General features: G+C 31.9%; 1 protein-coding gene across 2 annotated transcripts in view; it reads left to right on the top strand.

Annotated features, from left to right (window-relative positions):
* The first annotated feature begins 410 nt into the window (after nt 1-410).
* The window catches only part of LOC146530908 (uncharacterized), a 210290-nt gene continuing 188563 nt past the window's right edge, over nt 411-22137 (top strand). For both annotated transcript variants that reach the window (XM_085199635.1, XM_085199633.1), the window contains exon 1: nt 411-757. The gene's annotated coding sequence lies outside the window, so the exon portion shown is untranslated. The remainder of the gene's footprint in view (nt 758-22137) is intronic.

Below are 22137 nucleotides of genomic sequence, written 5' to 3'. Positions count from 1 at the left end.
TTTTTTGTAGGTTCATGTATCCCGTATATAGCAGGGTAGGCAGAGGGAACCTGGGAACCTAGTTTTACGCCATTCCGTTCCCCACTTTCCATCGAATTTTCGAGATATTGTGTATTGAGTGGTGAAACTTAGTACTAGAGCGAAGAAATGAAACTATTAATAAATAGTAATTCCCCCGAGTGGGAGTCGAACCCACAACCATGCAACACGCTTGTACCTCTGCGTCACCATCCTAATTGCCTCAGAGAGGACGGCTGGAAGCTTTCTACCACCTGGGTCCCACTCATAAAATCTTCAAGAATCCAGGGTATTACGCGAGGAAATTAAGAAATCGTTGGCGGTAGTTTGATGTAATAATTGTCAACTGACAGACGAATGTCCGAACCCGCGACCACGGACTACTGCAAAGTGTTCGAAATGCCGGGTTTTCAAAAATGTAAAATATACGATTAATCCGGTTAAAATAGTTTAATTTAAAATGTGTAATAATCGTGAAAATCGAAGAACTTGAAGCTGTAAAAGTTACTAAACATAAAAGTTTTTCTATTTATTTAAAAACCTTCAACTGCTCAAAGTTCTAGTGTGATTAAGATGCTATTTCCTTTTAAGTTCCGTCGTCTTGTTTAAAGAGAGGAAGTGATATTTTGAGACAAATTCTGAACTTTTGGAACAATTAAACTTTAGTGCCAGAGGAAGAGTCGAAGTTTTAGCGGAAAAGTCTTAAATTTGAAGCCGGACACTTGGCCTTATAATTCAGGTAGGAGAAACGTTTAACTAACTTCTCTTTGGAATACACTTACTTAAGTAAACATTGCACAACGCCGTAGACTACATTGTAAGGTGGAAATCTAGTTGACCCTTATTCACTTTTAGTGGAAAAGTTTGCGATGTATTTTATATATCTGTAAAATGTTATTATAAAAGTTATATTATACAAATATATGTGAAATCATATATAAAATAAAATCAATAATATGCGGCGTTGAGTTTCGCCACTCGACACGCATTTCTTCTAGAATTCCGCGGAAAATGGGCAACGGACTATCTTAAAACAAGGCGAGATATAGCGAGACGATAAAAAAAATTGAAAGTTTATATATAGCTGCCTACTGTAGTAGAATTATATTTCGTAGGTACATCCCACCCTCGTCTCGCTTAGAATTCAATGGCTACGATACGAGCACTTCTTGATAATATGTAGATATCTATTCTAGTTTTAGAATACAATGAACTACATAAGTAGTATGTAAATATATGTTATTTTACCAATGTGAAAATATGAATACTAAAAGAAATATATAGATTTTAAAGTTTTTACATGTGTATAGGTATTTCTATTACTTAAATTTTAACGAACGAAAGGTGGATATTACGGTTAATTTTATTCTAGTAGTAATACTATATATAGTATAGTACCTGTCGATAGGACTCTTTCATATATTATTAAATATATGTTGAATTTATTTTAGAAAAAACCTAATATTATTCAATTTCATATTTACCTACTATGTCTTGCGGGGGCCTCAGAAAAAATGTAGTGACAAATTACTTCGTTATTACAAAAATAATACTAACATAAAAAAACATAATATTATAAAAGATGAACATTTCCTAGTTCAGGTACAGCTATTAGCTTAATAAAGCCGAAGTAAAAAGAATAAATTCCTGAAATTGGAGTTAAAATCACGGAGGCGGCTATAAAATTTTATATAGAAATTCACATACATTATGGGTAAAAGAGGCCACTAAGAATAATCTATGTGTCATGAAAAGCGAACTTTTCTTTCATTACTCTCCGCAGTCTGCGGTAGAATGGGGCAATTTAAGCCCCGGATATTTCAAATTCTTATTTTCCTCGTAGAAATACTAAAATATATAATATAAAGTCTAATGCGATTGCTTTAAGCTAAATGCTTGGGGTATGAAGAGGGAGTGTTATTTGCTTATTTTTATTATAGGTGCACAAGCGTATGAGTGTAACCGCGAGAGGTTGTGGGTTCGATTCCCTCTCGACGAAATGAAATATTTTCATTTCCTCGCTTTAGTGTTGAGGCAAAGCGCGACGTAGAGCTCAACCACTCAACAAGCAATGCCCCCAGGATTTGACTGGAAGTGAAGAGCGAGTATATTAACACTAAGGTCCTTCTGTCTACCTTGTTATATGTGGTATACAGTGTAAAGCTGAAAAAAAAATTGATAATTTTAAAAAGATGTATTTAATATACGTAATATGTGACGTATTGACTTTATTATTACCACTGAGTCGAATGATAACTTAATAAAAAAATTATATTTATTAATTACCGTGGTGATAATAGGAATCTAATCTTAAATTTGTACATTATGATTCTAAGGATTATAAGCAAGTTACATTTCAAAAGTAAACAGACGATTTTACTCTACTATCTTTATTAAAAACAAAAAAAATACGTGCAACATGTCTACACCATGCATTTAAGGGGAATTTTTTTTAACATTTCCCATACATACTGGCACGTCAATGAAAATATTTGTATACGTTTAAATGATTTTCGATTATATCACAAGCAATTTAACATCGAACGCAATAAAATATCCATTAATTTCGAAGATGGCCATTTTCCAGTACACCGAGCATTGATTCAGATTTTTAGGGAGGCATTCTATATGGGGATGTGATTTTTGCATAATAATGCTTCAATATATTTGTTATCTTTTTTAAAGTAAATATCCATACCTATATTATAAATTCGAAAGTAACTATGTATGTCTGTCTGTCTTTTACGCAATCAGGGCCAAACCGCTAATTTAATTGTGATAAAATACTCATATAGAGATACTTGAGGGTCTCGGGATGAACATAGGATACTTTTTTTTCTCATATTTGTAATATTTTCGATATATACCAATATATTAAAATACTTATTACTTTGACATGCAATTTATTCCGCCATGTTAATAACAACCGTCGCTAAGCGACCGTTGCTAAGCAACGATTTGCATAGTTTGTTGTTAGAAAACGTCACCCAAAATGAGCTTGCTTAACGCATCTCTCTATTGAAAATAATTTCATAAATATATTTAATCGTATAATCGTATAATATTAATATAAAATCAAAATTAAGTATTTAAATCTTAAAGATTTAATGATACCGTTGAAAATGGCTATTTCGTTCATTAGATAGTTCGCAACTGTTTCCTTTATTATAAGCTAAATATCAAACTGTTATGATCCGAGTATTTCATACATCATTCGTGTAATACGTTTAAACAATTTATAAAAGTCTACTAACTTAAGTTTGCAGGCATATGCACTCATTTTATATGAGATAGACTACAATTGTAAGTTTGTATATTAAATTCAGGTTGATATCTCTACGCGACCTCGAGCTAAATGGTCTTGACAGACGGACAATAAAATAATCTTATACGCATTCTGTTTTTACATTTTGAGGTACGGAACCTTAGAGAACAATACAAATAGGTTCTGTCCGAAATCGAATGCCCTGTAGATTTAACATTAGAAATTATTTTTTAGTAACAAGCAGTCAGCAAGTTGTTTTGATGTAACTTTATGAAGAAAGGTTATTTATCAATAATATTAGAGGACAAAGTTACAAACTTTAATTTTGTTAAGTAATGGATTTGCAAAGAAATAATAAACAAATGAAATATAGTCGGAAACACTCAAGGAGAGTACTTTTGGAACTAATATCAGTGTTTGCCAAGCAGTCCGCCTCGTGAACTGGGGTGACAAAGAGGGCAATACCGCCAGAGCGGACATGAACGTTTCAAATGAATATTATGTAACGAAATTTCAACGAGTTTCGATTCATCAATAATGATAGTATATTTTTTTTTATTCACGCTATATCCCGCAAATAGCAGGAAAGGAAAGGCAAGCAGAACTGTATGCTACGCCTTTGCCTTGGCACCAGAGCGAAGAAATGAAAATATTAATAATTCATTCCCCCGAGTGGGAATCGAACGCACTACAGTCCTCCATAGACCTATACGGCCTCAATATCCAGAATTATAATTTTGTATTCTGTACCTTTTACTATATATTTTTGAAATAGTCTAAATTAACAAAGTGCACGAAAATATGTATTTTTCTTATAAAATGTAAATTATTATAGTAAAATATAAAAATTTACAACCCATTTCGTACATTTTCTACAAATTACCTTGAAAGTAATGAAGCACCTTCCATTCCAACATAAAACGTCAGAATAATATGTTGAAATAAAGTAAACGTTTTGGTGGAGAAGGGTTTAAACGTGTTGCTTTTACTGTTTTACCTCTAGCTTGTAAAATTCATGACAAAAGAGATCACTGTTCTATATGAAATTTTTAATATCCCACCTAGTCTAAGGATATAATACGACTTCCCAGGATTTGTACAATGGCATCTCTTATCGCGTCGGCACAACGTTATTAAATAAACAGAAACCCTTGCCTTGTACCACTATCTGAGGATTACCAGCTAGCTCTCCGGTAAATCATTGAATTCATGTTTGTATGCCGTTCCAAATACCTACCTAAAGCGATTGAAACGGTGCTATCAATGGAATTAAAATGGCACGCAAATTTGATTGCTTTGCGGCGAAATCCTATAGGTAACCTATATCTGTAGGTACCCTATAACGGGACAAAACGTAAAAATGTAAATAAATGAACAGATAATAATATTGTGCGAGTAAGACCACTATTTATTTTGATTACACAGCGAGATGCTCGATGTTTAAAGCGAAGTGGAAGTTGCAATAAAAATTTCCCTTTAGAAAAACTTGTGCTTTTCTCGCGGTGTTACATTTAATACCTTTATAACATTGAAACCACAAAGATTTTTGTTCAGAATTAAAACAAGAAATTGTTTTTCAAAGTGGATTCTGAACATTTCAATCTTAGTTCATTTAAAAAGGTAGCATTGAACTATGGGCACGCCTCAATAGTGGCAAATGAGGCGCCCGCCTGCAGTTTTAAGAAAATTTCTTTAAAGAAGCTTTAATTCAACGTCTTTAGAAAATGCACGCGGATTTACTTTTAATGAGTTTCGAGGGTTCGACTTGGGGTTTACTTTGTAGATGAATGGTGAAGTTAGTCCTCGCTGGCCCGCTCTCAAATCATCGCTTTTTATATCGCCTTTATTTTTTTAAAACGAAATTGTTGCTGTAGAGAGAAAATGCCTTTACTGTGAAAGCGTAATTATTTTTGTGAGCGTAAGTTTTTTTATCTGTACTAAAATGTGGTTACATTATATTTTTACAGCTTTTTGTGTTTTATAAAGATACTAGCGGCCCGTCCGCCGCTTCGCCCGCTGTGTTATTATTAATTTTTGTCTCCATGAGTACCTACGTCCTATAAAGGACATCCATGCCAAATTTAAGACTCCTAGCATTTGTAGTAACGAAGTTTCATACAAACTTTCGACCCCAAAAACAACCCCTTAGAAGTCGATAATTGCAAATTCCCGTCTTAGCGAGCACCTACGTCCTATAAGTAACTCCTATGCAAAATTTGAGATTCCTAGCACTTGTAGTTTCTGAGATTTCGTGATGAGTGAGTGACCTTTCGATTTTATATATATAGATAAATAAATAAGAGTAAAGTTGTAAAGCTAAGTGAATGTTTTCCACAATTTTATGTTGCAGACAATTTTAAGATTGACAGGAGTCATCACGTTTGACGTGCGAGTACGTGGGGGCAGAGTTCGCTCATAAATCTTTCTTTAGGGTTAGTTTATATGTTGTTATTTAATACTTAATTACGAAATTACATAATAATCAAAAATAAAATAAGATCTTTATAAATAAATTAAAGTTGTCTTTGCTTGCGTTGAAAATCATGTATTCAATCCACACTGAAAACTTAGATAGATATTTCCATATGTTTAAAAGATTTATATATTTTTGGCTTTAACCACTTGGTCGAATGGGAATAATTAAGAATAGTGTAAAATACATTCAGCTGCTATAGTGAGCTTCGAAACGATTAAGGTGATGTAATATAGCTTCTAGCTTACATCAATAAATTTACTTATCAACAGATTTTTTTTAACTATTAACATGTGTAACTAAACAAACGTTTCAGCTTTATAATATTTGTATAGACTTCTATATAAATAGATATAGCTAAATCTATATAATATAAATGAAACAAAAAACAAGTTTCATTCCATAGATGAAATGATAATCCATTAAGATATTAATATCCTCATGTAACACAAGGTTAGGCAACTAGGGTTAAGTGTTGACATTTACGTCAATTGAGTCAACCCCGTGATGGATGAAACGCTTGTAATAGGGTTCCCTTCAACCCTTTAAATTGCCAATATATTGAACGGTGAAAAGTACACTTAGGTATGAAAAACATTATAAATGAAAAACATATGAAAAACATTATAAATTTAGTAGATTTTGGAGAAATAACAACAGAAAATGTGAGCATAAGACATGATCTTAATTTATTCGATTCGTTAATTCATTCATTCGTTAAAGGTTTTCGTTTTTACCTAAAAATCCAGGTAAATCCGGGTAAAGTAATGTAAAATGAAACATAATTAACTTAATTGTTTGTGTTTTTGTTACAATAATAAATATTCTCAGTTGTGCAGACTTACATAGACATTCTTAAATAAAGTAAAAGAATATTATGGGTGGATATGCACATCAATTTCGAGTTTTTACTTTAAAAATAAAAAATTGTAGTGTTTAAACTTAATCATATATCTATAATTTACTTTAACACATATTCCAATCAAAACTCTACGAATTTTCATACTTTACTCCCAAAAAATAGTAAAAAACAACAAATAGAAGCAAAGTAAATACATATCGCAAACTAAGGAGTAAAAATGAAATCGTCTACGTGATACTAGAAACACCAACTCAGTTTGCTCAGTGTATAGCGATACGTAACGTTGCATTGCAAGTCATTCTTATTCCTCCTACGTCTCTACCCTAACGTAGACAAGCTAATATTGGTTGTGAACGTTGATTCTGGCCCCCGAAACTCCCCCACTGGGGACCTCATATGAACCGTCTAGCCTTAACTATCTAGATATTTGGTGTAGATACAATTCAAATATTAGGTGTTTTTGTATGTTTCTCTAATATGGTTTTTGAAAATGATATTGCAAAATTTATAGTGTATATTTATGTTAGCCTTCGATTATTTGTTAATTAAAAGTGCTAATACTAAAATCTTGAAAGAAATGTAATAATTGTGCATATTGTACTTACTGAATTGGATATTGGTTTAACATAAAATTTTCAAACCCTGAAATACCTCTTAGTTATACGTTCAGAAATTATTCCTTTAAGAGAAACGAAAAAGTTTTAAACCATGGATGAGAGCGATCTTTAGTAATGTGAGCGTACTTTTTCTCTTAGGGAAACTTGCTTAGGAACAGTTCCCCATTAGCGACCATCCAACCGTATGCGTTACGAGGAAAAAGTTAGTGGCTAATGTTCAAGTTTCTGAAGCTTCAAATACAATTTCTGTGAGACCGTCTCATGCTGTTATATTATGGAGGATTGGGTGGTTTCATAAAAATATTGAATAAAAAATAAATCGGCTTCACGCTGTATCCCGCACACAGCAGAGTAGGCAGAGGGAACCTAGTGTTAAGACACTCTGTTCCCCACTTTCTGCCGAATTCTGGAGGTGTTGAGTAGCAGAACTCAACGCCGCGCTTTGCCTCGACACCAGAGCGAAGAAATGGCGTAAATAAATATTTTACTTCCTCGAGTGGGGATCGAACCCACAACCGTCACGTTATAACTGCACCTTTGTTGCCCTGCGTCACGACGGGTTCCACAATTTATTTACTGTACCATAAAAGATAAAATAATGCTTTCACTTTTACTGTCTGTCTTACTTGAATAAAAACGATATAGACGACATATTTTTTTATAGCGCTTGTAAACAAATATCGTTCTGCGATAAAGTTGAAAGGACATGTAGGGGTTTCATATATGTATATGAAATTAAAATCGGTATGTCAGTTACGTGTTTCGTATTCTTTCAGTAGAAAATCGTTGGAAACTTATAGCGATTACTAGAAACAGAAAATTCTTGTAGAATTGTTTTTGAATCCTACGTATAAACTGTAAGCTCTAAGTTGAGCAAACATATACAATGCTATGCTTTTCTACAGTTTGTTATTTAAAATTTCCAATTTTATTATACGATATTGATGCCAGTCGTGGCCCAGGGCCACCAGCGTGGGACTGTAAACGCGGTACTATAGGTTCGATTCCTACTCGAAGAAATCAATTGTTTAATATTTTCATTTCTTTCTCGCTGCGTTGAGTTCTGCCTCTCGCAATGCTTCTAGAATTCGGTTAGGTTAGGCCCTGTTACATGCTGGATACAGCGTGAACCTAAAAAAATTATATTAAAAATTAATTTTTAACAAAAACAAAAACCGACTTCTAACAACGAACTAAAAAGTGAAAAATAATTTTACAAAGATTTTATAATTTTGAAGTCGGTGTCAAACTAATGCTACAACACCCTTACTACAATATCTAATTACTGAGCCTGTTTGTTTTACTTGGCACCGACTTCAAAATTATAACATCTTTGTATAATTATTTTTCACTTTTTAGTTCCTTGTTAGAAGTCGGTTTTTGTTTTTGTTAAAAATTAATTTATTTTACGATTTTTAGTGATGGGTAGATCTTAAAATGATGCTTCTTGAACGAGTGGTGATGGTGGTGGTAGTGGTTGTCAACGAGTGGTTGTGATTGTTCTATGTAAAACTTCATTTAATTAGCTATTATTTTTGTGCAAAGTTACATTTTGGTATATTGACAAGAACAAACATAAAAAGTATTCGGGTGAATTCGGAATCTCCCTTTTTTGAAGTTGGTTGAAAATGAGAACATCCTCTTTTTTGAGATTGGTTGAAAAGAAATGCAACGATCAGGAATCTCACTTCTGACATCAATTTAAAAAGTTTTTGCTTGTAACTATTACAGTATAATTAATTTTTGACCAAAAAAAACAAACTTTCTCAATTTTCTCCGGATTCCATAATCGAAACCTAACCAAACTTTCACCAAATTATCCTTGAAGTGTATCCTTTCAAATAAAAAAAGAATTATCACAATCGGTTGGCGCTACATTGAGTTATTCGGCTATTAGTCGCGCACATGCATAATGCAAATTTAAGACTTATGTGATTTTCTCATGGATACCATTGTCAGACATGGACCAAAAAAAAATGGGACCATTCGGGAAGCTATACCTTTCAAATAAAAAATTATCAAAATCGGTCCACCCAGTTAAAAGTTATGAGGTAACAAACATAAAAAAAAAAATAAAAAAAAAATAAAAAAAATACAGTCGAATTGATAACCTCCTTTTCTTACAGAAGTCGGTTAAAAAAAGTCTTTCTCCATATAATCGTTAATAGAAGTTACGAGCATGAGTACATAATCCCTAGTTACTTGTATTTCGTGGTCGTGAGGAATTCGATTGCAACTTGCCAACTCCGTCACAGAGTTGATAATGTATTTAACGAAGCTCGTTTATCCCTAAGCTTTCCTAAGCTTTATTATTATTTATATTTCTATTTTATTTTATACACATTTACGACATATTATTAATAAAAAATACTTATAATTTAATAAAAAAATAGGAAATATAATGAAAAATTACTCAAAAGAAATTGGCTATTAAGACCATAAATTCCATTACGGTATCGCAATCCAAAACAATTGCAAAGTAAAAGTATACGAGTATATCGCGGACTAAATCGATTTAATACGAAGTTTATCTAAATCGTCGATGTTGAGATCGAAATTGCTCGCCGGATGTAATTGCTTTCAACCGATCCAATTATTTTTCTCAGCCCTAAAAAGATTTACCAATACGGGAAAAGTTTCTATTTTCATTGAAACTGATATTATACCAAGGAAATGGGCTGTTATGAGTTTGGAATAGTACCTACTACCGGCGGTACACGTCTCGTTTTGCCAAATTAAATTTAAATGGTTACATATTTGATGGATTCAATATTCAATCGGTTGTAGAAAAGTTCAATGGTGGAAATACGTATACTGGAAAGTAATTTCCATTTCTTTTCTATTGCCTTTCAATAGAGTCTGTAAACTGCGTACAGGAATGTAAGATTGGATTTGGACAATATAAGGTACAAATTCTATATTTAAATATATATGAATATCTAACATTGAGGCTAAATTGACTTATTTTATTAAAAAACATACTGTGAATGAGTTATATAAAGGTCTTAGGTCATATTAGTCTACCGTGCGGTGATTCTTCACAGACAGAAGTAAAAAACAAGGTAATTTATGTCAAGGTTCTTTTTTCCTAGCCCAAAATATGTACAAATACAATAAAAACATATATTAGAGATACATGTTCATATAAACATATAATTATTAAGAGTGGTGAATTTGAAACAACAATCGTTGTATGTATCAATACACAATTTTTTTTTTGTGTAAACATCATATAAAAGCATATAAAAGTTAGCGTCACGCTGTATTCCGTAGCTAGGTAGGCATAGGGAACCTAACGTTAAGACATAGTTTCCATTCTGGAACATCGTAGGCGTAACGCGGGCATCGTATTCGCATATTTCATTGCCTCTACACCAGAGCGAAGAAATGAAAATATTCAATATTTCATTTTTCTCGAGTGGGAATCGAACCCATTCAATTTAACCAATAGGAATTTTGGCAGTCGCACTTTGTGCCCCAACGCCACGAATGGACTCAAATATAAGTGTAATGGACTCAAATATAAAGGTTAAACAGCATAAAAAGATAGGTAGAAGTTTAACAACTTCAAGTACAAGATGCACCATTGTTATACAATCCTATCATTAGGAATGTCGCCAACGACTTGCCCTCCTTGTCAGCGCTTGTTAGAACATCGAGATTCCGAACGATTTTAGCTTAATATTTTTATATATGAGAAGATAAAAGCCCCTTACATTTTAATGAACTCTCGACAATATTACAGTTTGTTTTCAATTGAAAATCTAATATTAATGTCTGTACCACGAATTTGTATCTCATATTATTTTTAAAGTAGTTATGTTGATAGAAAAAATAAAAGAAGAATTTAATCGTGATTAAAATTTCATATTACAGTATTTATTTTACATCATACATTTTTCATGAAACAAATTTGGTCTCATCGATCCCACTTTTCATATAAATAACATAGAAAACGTGATAAATTGTTTCAAAATTGTCAGTGGAGAAATGAAAAATGTGTTCGGACGGTGTTTTACTATGTATACATGTATATATGTGGATGAAATGCAAGGAACTTGGGAAATAAAGGCGGTAGAACGCTTCTCCGAGACAAAGGTGGGGGCTTATTGCAAATTCCTGCGCTCACCTTGCGTTGCTATTAAGCTTCCTTCTGATACTATGCAATATTTTAATGTTTTCTAAGATTCTAGAGTGTTGAGGGATTCTTGTACGAAGTCGTGTTTTATTTTATTTTATTAGAATTCTTTAAGATAGAATTTTCAGTTCGTATACATGTCAAGCATGTGCCTACGTGTACATATTCTAATTTTTTTTTCATAAAATTAAAGCAATAATAATGTGCATTAAATACAAATAATAAAACTATAATATAAATTATTAATCCCGATTTGCCATGGCGTTTATTTATTTATAAACGAGGCCACGGGAAATGGAGAACAGAGTGTCTTAACACTAGTTTCTCTATGAACCTTGCTGAAAAAAAAATCCTATCTCTCTTAGTTTCCAAAAATAGCTTTGCTGAAAAATATTAAAAAAAGGTACCTACAATATATAAAAAATATTCATATGAAGCGGAATTTCCACAATCAGAAAAAGCAGTCCCCCGCGGCATATTGCGGTACAGAGTTTTCATTAAACACAACCAGCCACGTTTGTGGCCGAAAAAATGCCTATGCCCTCAAGCATCTCGCATATAAGGAATGTCACAACGAAATTAGTTCATAAAATAAATTCTTCTCCATCTCCATTTACCCTTTATATCGTATGTTTTTTCTTGAATTGCATTAATTTTTCAGGTTTTTTTTTTAATTTGGCCATTTAAATTGTTTGTTTGATCTTTGTTTGTACAAATATTGTTTTTTCAGCTTCATGCTGTATTATGCATGTAGCACTGTAGGCAGAGGGAGCTTAGAGTTAAGACACTCCGCCCCCCACTTTCCACCGAATTCTGGTGGTGTTGTGTGTTGAGTGATGGAACTCAACAAACTTTACCTCGACACTTGTGTGAAGAAATGAAAACATTAAATATTTCATTTCCTCAAATGGGAATCGAACCCACAACCTGACGCGTTTCCAGTCACACACTGGTGCCCTCCGCGACTGGCCTTTATACGTTAAAAAAATATGCTCATGTAAACGTTTTCCTTCTAATTTTTTGGGGCAATTTTTTCTTTAAAATTTCTGGGATGGCCACTAGACTATTTATTATAGGGTGGGCACGGATCACCCCATCCCCCTATAACTACGGATTTCCCTGATATTGGTCAGCTTTTGATACAATTTACAACAGCGTCGACACGTTTTTATTAAGATTCAATAAACGCCACGTGGTATCAAAGCCAACAGAGTTAGGGCCGCATTACGTACGAATAACAGAGGACACTTACGAAAATTGCTTACACAGAAAACTAATATCAGTGTTTGCCAGCTTGCCGCGATTTTGTGTGGTCCAATATGAAAGTTATAATCAATTTGTTAATATGTTAAATGAAATACTAAAGAAAATATAAGTATTTTCTTATAGAAAAAGCGCAAAATTTGTCGTTTTACTTTGTGGAACATAACCACGAAGAAATGTAGGCTATAAAGTATAAGTACAATTATCATTCTGTGCAATATGTATGTATACAACCAAGAACGACATTTGAGGAAGGATTTTGGGATACGATTTCTCTAAAAGACTCACCTTAGCACTGTTCTCTATATACATATATTATTTACACATTCAAAAATATATCGAAAGTTTTTGGTTTCAAATTCAAATTGGTAATGTCGTATCCTATCCCAGAAACTAGCTTTTATTTAATGCTAAATTTGTTTAAGCTATCAACTATTCTACGTTAAAAAGCAAATGGAGCGAGTTTTAATAATATAATTAGTATAAAAAAACTAAAAAAAACATATTATATTACATCAATATATCAGTGAAGGATTCATCTTAGATTGGAAGAAATCTTGTAAAAAAAAAGAAACATAGTAAAAAAGGCCTGTGACCCTGGGGAAGAATTTTTCTGGTTAATAAACAAAAAGAATATATATATAAAATCGCTCTCGCATTTAACTTGGAACATGTTTTGTGGCACCGCTCGCGTTATTATACGTGGGATCGGCAGATAGAGTTGGTGGGGATTGACCATTCATGATTCTTTTATTAGTTTCTCCAATAATCTGACGTCAAGTAACATATTGCTACATTTTATTCAGTAATATTGAAATGTTATATTAAAATTGTTTTATATATCTATTTATATATTGAAAGTATTAAGATATGGTACTGTTGTTGTTGTTGTTGTTCACAGTGGTATAAAAATATATTTGTTATTTTGTTTTCATCAACTAAAATAACATTATTACAATAAAAAAATAGACAAATAATTTAATCTATTATTTTAAATATGTTATTTATATTTTAAAATGTTATTTACATTAACTAAATACTAAATATGTATACTAGTCAATTGGAGAGTTATTGAAATTCTACACATATCTGAAACTGCCCTGTAGCATATTTATATAATCTATTTTGTCTAAAGGAGAAGCAGAAACGTAAGTAGAACAAGTTGTTTATATTTCCTTGTCTTCCTAAAGAGCCTGGGAACATAGTGTTACGCCACTTCGTTCCTATTACGACACTTCCGTTCTGTGTGGCGTGAGTGAGTGTGAAGTGAGTGGCAAAACTCAACACCGCAAATGCAAAATACTTTTATTTACAATTTAAAATACAATTCTCAGTAATAATAAAGTCGATGCAAACTTTTGCTGTGACTCCTTCCATTACATTAAAAACTTTCATTACTCTGTCTTTAGTATTTAAATAGTAAACTCAAAAGGGATTTTAAATAGGACTTATAAACGGAGTTAGTTCCAGTTAGGTTTGTTGTTGAACTTCCTCAGTGTCCGTTGTTCGGAGCGCTTACACTAATATGAGATTTTAATTAAGTTCACTTTAATTACTTATCTAGTACTTTGCGTACCTAGGACCTGTTGTAGCTTATGAATTTCAGGTATTACCAGTATTATATTAGTGTAAAATTGACTTTTTTTATTTATATTTTGTTTAGAATATTATAATTGATATAAAATAATAATATTGTATAGATTTGGCCGTATTGACAAGATATATGGTCACCTACGGTCCTATTATGGTATATATGTAGTCGAGTAATGTGCACATATATCTAATGGAGAACGGTAGTGTCTTAATGGGAACGGAGTGTCTTAACATGAGGTTCCCTCTGCTTACCATGATGTGTGCAGGATACAGCTTGAAGATGGGAACCTAGTGTTAAGACACTTCCGTACCCATTTTGGGGAACCAATAAAAAATAAATAATAATATTATAATATTTTAATTTCATTGAGGTAGAGAGAGTTAACTTGACAAGTTTGTCTCTCGCTAAGTACATATTTTAATTTACTTAGGTACTGTACGTAATAAAAATATACAAGCTACAAAAAACATAATTTAAATTTACTTTTTAATATAGCTTTTTATATAAAGTGAATGAAATAAAAAAAAAAAACATGCTAGCCAATTAAATATCACCATTCCTACTTAAGCTTATACTATAATTTATTTCGTATTTCTCAATGACTCATTTTGAGAATTTTAACGTCCAAATAGAGTAAAATATATTTGAAGTTTCTGACATAAATTGGTAACAAAAATATGAAAAATTTAATAAATATGAACAAGTTTGCTCTCCGAAAGTTCTTCAGTAACGTCGAAACAACGTCGGCTCGTGACTGATATTAGTAGTTCTATCGTAAAGCTGTGTAAAGTTTCCAACACACTCAATGTTAAACTTGGATGTGTTAATTAACTTATTTTTTTTGTTAAACTTACCTAGATTAAGAATATATAGGGATTATACTATAAATTGATATTAGGAGTATTTTTTTTAGTTTTCAGTAGCTTTACACTGTATTCCGTACTAACAGGATGGGCAGAAAGAATTTAATATTAAGAGGATTGGTTCCCATTAAAACACTTTCGTTTTCCACTTTCCGTCGACTTCTGAGGCATTGTGTGTTGAGTTGCTGAACTCAACGCCTCGCTTACCTCTATACCAGAGCGAGAAAATGAAAATATTACATATTTAATTTCCATGAGTGGGCATCGAATCAGACACCCTTTTTGCTGTGCCACTACTGGCCTCAGTAAGGGAAATAACATGTCAAATATGTGATTTTTTTACTTTCCGTTTCTTCAGCAAAACCACATATTCAAATATAACAAACAAACGACAAATAATACAAACTAACGATCCATTTATGTTATCTTATGTAAATATTTTAAAGTCGATTTAGGGCAAAGGAAAATCAAATTTATCGCCGCACCCAACACCTGCTTGCAATGTGCACGAAGTCTTAGGTAGCTGGTGAAATATTCAGACTCCTTCATACCTTCTCTATTATATAAAACAGCGAGGTGCTGTAATCCTGTAAAATGGAGATTTGTTGCCTACGGCTCCATCCATACTTCTTTCTTTGCGTTAGTTACCCTCTACAAAATTTATTCTGTTCCCCTTAAATAATATTGAAGTCGTATCTTAACTTGAAATTGTGGTTGTTAAAATTCGTAAAGTTTTCTTTTATTAAAAGAATTACAGTTTACTAATAAGAATAGTTTATGAGGACGGATTCTTTGTTCTTTTGATTAAAATACGGAAATGGAAGCGGATTGTGTTGTAGATTGAAAAATTGTTAAGATTGTTTTACTGTTATTTTTTTTAAAGTAAATTTAGGGGAATATTGAAATATTAACTGCGCTGTGAGGCCCCAAATATCGGCCTTTGTCAGATTGGGGAACCAAAAATATTTAAAACTGAATCCCAAGTGGCTTTGAGTCCATAATAATCGTGTTTACCCCCAATTCTGTTGTATATTAGTGAATTATAAATATATTCCTGAAGTACTTATCTATATATAATTTTGAAGGTTTCTTTAGCGAAGGAGCAAAAGTTTAATCTTGGACAGAGGCAATAAAATAAGGGCGCAAATCCTGTGAGAAGTCGACGCCTAACCTGCCAGTTACAGACGGCTATTGATAGGGTTCGGTACGCTTAAAATATATATGTGGAGAGGTTATTACTAAATACAATTAATGTATAAAACATACTCGGCCTCGTAATAAAGATTTTTAATGATGTATATTACTGAAACTAGCTTTTACTAGCGCCCTTATGAAGAAATGAAAACAAGTAAGAACACATGAACCTATAGAATTTCTCTATTAATGGACTAACCAATACAAAAATCATTTTTAATTTCGAACCATTAGTTCTTGTCATTTGTGTGTTTAAACAAATAAACAAACTTGTAAAAATGTTTCTTTATAAAAAAGCTCCAATCGAAAAGGCTAATTTAACTAATTACCTATGAGTGGAATGAACAAGAACTATTCTATTATCGTTCTGGTTAAATAAAGTTATAAAAAAAATTCTTTGTTTTTAAACGTTGATTTTAGTTAAAAATATAGTAAACATACGAGTATATTAAAATAATTAAATATTTTATTTTAAAAGTTAATTAATTACATTATTCATTTCGCTTGTAATATTCAAAAGTAAAAAAAAACCTCATAATGTTATGTAGGCAACTCTATATTCTATACCCCAACCGTTATTCTCTGTCATAAATTTGAATAGAATCGATTGCTGTCTGCGCCTCCGGGAAAGTTAGATTTCCCCCAGGATTTCCACGACACCTGACCGGATGTAAAATATATTCGCAATTTTTTTTATTCTGACGTTCTCGTTCGCGTATAACATTATTTTAATATTAGAAAAAGTATTGTAAGGCTTGTGATACGTTTTTCCTTTTTTCGATTCCCCTAGGTGCTGTTTAAATGTAAATACAATTATAATAAGTATTTATTTACTTTTGTGGTAAGTTTCGTGGTCTATTTTATATTTTCATTTGTATACAAAATATATTAATTTAAAGGTTATTTATTACCTTTACTTTACTTAGTAATTAATACTCAACATTTTCATGAAATATTTAAATAGAATTGACCTTTTGTATTTTACGTTGTAGGTATTGGTGTATTACAATTAATTAAATATTATTATCTATTTTAGCTAGAAGTTTTATTTTTTGTTTTTTAACGAAAATATTTAAATATAAAGAAAATATCGAAATTTTTGCTATTTTAATATAAAAAAAACATGTCAATGAAATATACAAATAATTTTGTATTTTTCTCATAGAAAAACCAGACATTGACTATGTCAATATTCTTATGACATACATATATACATATTTCATATATAATATACATATATAATATACAATATATTGCGGTCGCTGTACGTGATACCCGATTAAATTCTCCAAAGTTAAGCGAAGAATTTTAATAGAAAAGAAATTGTGGTGGTCCGTGGTGAGTCAAAGCCGTCTGAACTCCCAACAATACTCATTATATTCTTGCTTGTCTAAGTTCCAGTATAACCGCTTTTGCTGTTTAAGTAGAGACCTTTTAAATTTATTCATTCCTTTAAATAATCATTAAATTATTTCTCAGCAAATGACATACTTCAAGGTCTTTCTATTTAGAATAATTTCGATAGAAAAGCAGAATTAATGACTGAAAAAACATATTTGCTTCGTAAACAGATAAGGGATCTTTCTGCGTATGTAGATGTCGAGATCTGATATATCCTCATGTTTTCAATAAGTATAGCTCAGTGTCTAATGGTCATGTTACTATACAAATGAAATTAATTTATTTGTCTGTGAATTCGAGAAAGTTGAAATTCTATTTGTGGAAATGTACCTGTCTATTTTAAGTGAAATTCCTTTTTCAAAAAAAAATACATATGTAAAGGAAATTTCTTTTTAAGGGTAGTAGAGTAGGCAGAGTTAACCTAGTGTTAAGGCACTCCGTTCTCCACTTTCCGCCAATATTTTCCGGGGAATTGTATTGTAATTAATAAATTATAATCCATACCTCTGAGTGGGAATCGAATTCACAACCGTCGCGTTTAGAGTCACAAACTCGTGCCAACGCACCACTACGGCCTCAATAATTATTATATTACCAAATATATATACAGCCTCAACCTTTACGTATTAGTGGAAAACACTGCATCTCTAATCTCCTCGGATTATTCCAGTACGGAGAACACATATTACAGCGCAGAATTAGTTTCTATATGTGTATGTAAGTATATAAATCTTATAATCTACTTACTCTGCTCATATTAGTCTAGGAGGAAATTATAAAATGTTGGACTTAAATTAATTTCAAGAGGTATATATTTATTATATTTTTTTAATGATTTGATTGGACAGATGATAGGTCAAGAGAAGCAGATTTAAAAAATATTGTATATAATTGCAATATTTTTGAGAATTTAAATAGAAGTTTAAAAAATATAGAAATATCCAAAATATAATATTTATTCTGAATCTTTCCAACAAGGTTGTTTCTTTTATCTATTCTAAAATATATATTTTTTCGTAAAATTAGCTTAGTATGCTATGCACGTTAATGCCGATCTCGGAAGGGATCTTTTCCAAACTTAATTTGCAAATATTATCATTCCAAACATCTTATTCAGGAAAGCCATATTAAAATCGGTAGAGTAGTATATAAAATACATTTAAAATATGTATTGAAGTTTACATAGCTATATAAATCCAAAAAAAATAATATTTATAACCAAGTAAGAGACTATCGCAATAGACCTTAGAGTAAGTGCTATCGCATTATATAGGAAGTAGATAAGTTTATCCATTCGGATCAAAATATTAAATGGGAATTAAACCTATTATCATAGCGTTTACAGACAGTCACTGTCGTGGAACAGAGAGAGTAGAGATTTCTTTATGTAGAGATTTACTCAAACATGCTAACACCAATCATTCTCCATCAATAGAAATGGAATAAGATACCGCGATATGTTATACACAAAAATTCGAAGTAATAAAAAGCTTTACGCGTTCTTTATATGATCCTCGAAGTTGGTCTTTTGGAGAATGTTTCACCAAATTGACGTGAAACATGGGATTATATGTTCTTTTGATATTGTAATCCTTAACCCTCTGGCTATAATCGATTGTATTAAACAGGCAAAAATTGAGATCAAACCCCTTCTATCTACGGTGACTTAAAAGGATTCTTTAGGTTGGCAATACCCCAATTTTCGTACCTTTAAAATAGATTGTAAAGATCGTTTTACAAAGTAGGCCTTGTTGAACTATATATTGTAACTTGAATAGGATGTCTGTTTAGAAGGATATTGGAATAACAATCTTTAGTTGTTTTTTTTTCATATAAATGTAATATTTGTATTGATAGAATATTTACTTTGAACATTTATTAAAGAATGGCTTATTTATTTATTTCGTAGTACTTAAGAAAGCTTTCTCAATTTTTTTAGCGTCACGTTGTATTCCGCACATTGCAGGAGTGACAGAGTGAACATGGGAACCTACTGTTAAGACATTTCGTTCCCACTGAGACACTTCCGTTTTCCACTTTTCGTCAAATTTTGTTGCTTTGAGTGGCGGGCTCAACACCGAGCGTTGTATTGTTACTAGAGGGAAGAAATTAACATAAATAAAAATAAATAACATAATTTTATTAAATATTTAATTTCCTCGATTGGGAATCGAATCCACAACATATTACGTTTACAGCCGCCCGATATTTCAAACACTTTGCAGTAGTCCGTGGTAACGTGTCTACTCGTCCGATTAATATGATCAAAGAGTTTCATTTAAAATATGTAAAAATCCCAAAAATAAAAGACTTTATTGCTCATTTTCCTATATATAGTTTTTTTATGAAGCTTCCTTTTAAATAGTCCACTCTTTATATAATACTAGCGGCCCGCTCGCGGTTTCACCCGCGTGAACTATGTTATTATTAATTTCTGTCTCCATGGCTACGTCCTAGTGACGTCTATGCAAAATTTGAGACTCCTAGCATTTGTAGTAACGAAGTTTCATACAAACTTTCGACTCCAAAAACAACCCCTTAGAAGTCGAATATTGCAAATTCCCGTCTTAGCGAGCACCTAGGTTCTATAAATAACTCCTATGCAAAATTTGAGATTTCTAGCACTTGTAGTTTCTGAGATATCGTGATGAGTGAGTGACCTTTCGATTTTATATATATAGATAACTTGTCGGTGGATCGCTCTCCAAACCATATCTACTTCACAAAAGCTAAATCGGAGATATCTATTAAAATATTCAGATTTCACCCAGCTATAGATTGGGAAAGTGTCAGAACCCAAACGCGTCCGTACCATCTTCCCGACGTTCGTACTTCGAGGTTATATTAGTTTTCGATATGAAATCATTATAATAAGAATTCGATATTTATTCTGGGTTTGATTATATTTTGCTGATACTGTGACCTTAATTTTATGTAAATGTGGGAATAATAAATGTAGAATATTCTGTTAGTTAAAGAAGTCGCTTTTTTTGATTCTTATACAGTTTTTTTCTATTATGCACAGCTTCACGCTGTGTACCGCTCACAGCTCGATAGACAGAGGAAATTAGTGTTAAAACTCTCCGTTCCTCACTTTCCACCGGATTTTTTAAGGTATTGCGTGTTGAGTGGTGGAACTCAAGAAGAAAATAAGTTTCTAAATAAACGCGAGTAAAAGATAAAAGTAAGATTCGAAAAATGGAATTTTATATTTATATACCCATAAAAATAATTACAAATTTATAATTGTAGTTCATTTCATCAGCTTGTAAACTTAAATTTGTCAACATTTGTAAGTGGTACTTCCCGCTCACCAATAATCCTGTAACTGGTTCGAATCCAAATGAAACAATAATTAATTCCCAATAAAATTAAATCCAAAATACGATCTCAAGAACGGTTCATGTCCCAGTAGTATGCATGTCTTAGGACGTGTTTAATATTGTATATTGGGTATGGCCGTCATCTAAGCCATCCTTTACGTACAGTGCTTTGTGTTAAATGGATAATGGTTATGTATCACAGCATTAGTAAGTTAAATTATTCATGGCGCTACTCGAGTGTATTGTCCGATCTAATTGCTTTGATACACTTAAGCCAAAAGTACGTGTATTGTATTGTATTGTATTGTATTGTATTGTATTGTATAGCTGAGTGCGAGTATGGAAGCGTCTTAGTCTTAACAACGCGTATTGTATTGTTAACGTTAGTTGTAAGTCCCATTAAAAATATATATGTAAAAGAGCCAAGTTCAATATTATGACATAAGCCTTGGTTGTTGAATATAACGATAAAATAAGTTACATCCAAATGGGTGCCAAGTTCAATAGGAAGCCTGAATTTTGTTTCTATAAACATAAAATATTTTATAAGAACTTAAAATTTATCAATTGAGTTCAAACCTATCAGTTTGCTTAAGAAATATTCTAAATTTAATCTTTATTAAGTTATTTTATGCTTTGGTTCTTGAAGTTGACTCTTTTTAACCTTATTTGTTTATAGAAATACTATTTTTATAACAGTAGTATGTATTCATAAAAAAAAATCCCTTTACACCATTTAAAGATTTGGTCGTAACCATACTAAAGTGTGCAAGAATTCCCACATAAATCCGCCCTATAGTCTTTGATAGCTGAAACAGTATGAGAAAATATTAATAATGTCGCTAAAACAAAAATACTTTGCTCCAACCGGCGAACATACAGAATCCCTAATAAGAGAAGGCTTATGGAGAATAACATCTGGGGCTCGGATGGTAAACACTTGCCAGTAAACACGAGGTTACAGTAAGAAAAATGTTTTTGTTATACCAACCAGGCTTCTTATATTTTGTAGTATTTTATGTAATGTCATTGCCTGGAGCGTTATTGTTTTTATTTTTTTTTATATATATAGTTCACATTGTTTGTTTAACATCCTTCATAATATTTGTGCTGTAAGCTTAAGACG

Source organism: Heliconius melpomene, chromosome 16 (assembly GCF_056956725.1).
Source record: "Heliconius melpomene rosina isolate 202511_hmr_F chromosome 16, ASM5695672v1, whole genome shotgun sequence".
Taxonomy (NCBI): domain Eukaryota; kingdom Metazoa; phylum Arthropoda; class Insecta; order Lepidoptera; family Nymphalidae; genus Heliconius; species Heliconius melpomene.
The sequence above is the reverse complement of the archived record's forward strand: the minus strand, read 5'-3'. Positions and strand labels throughout refer to the sequence as shown.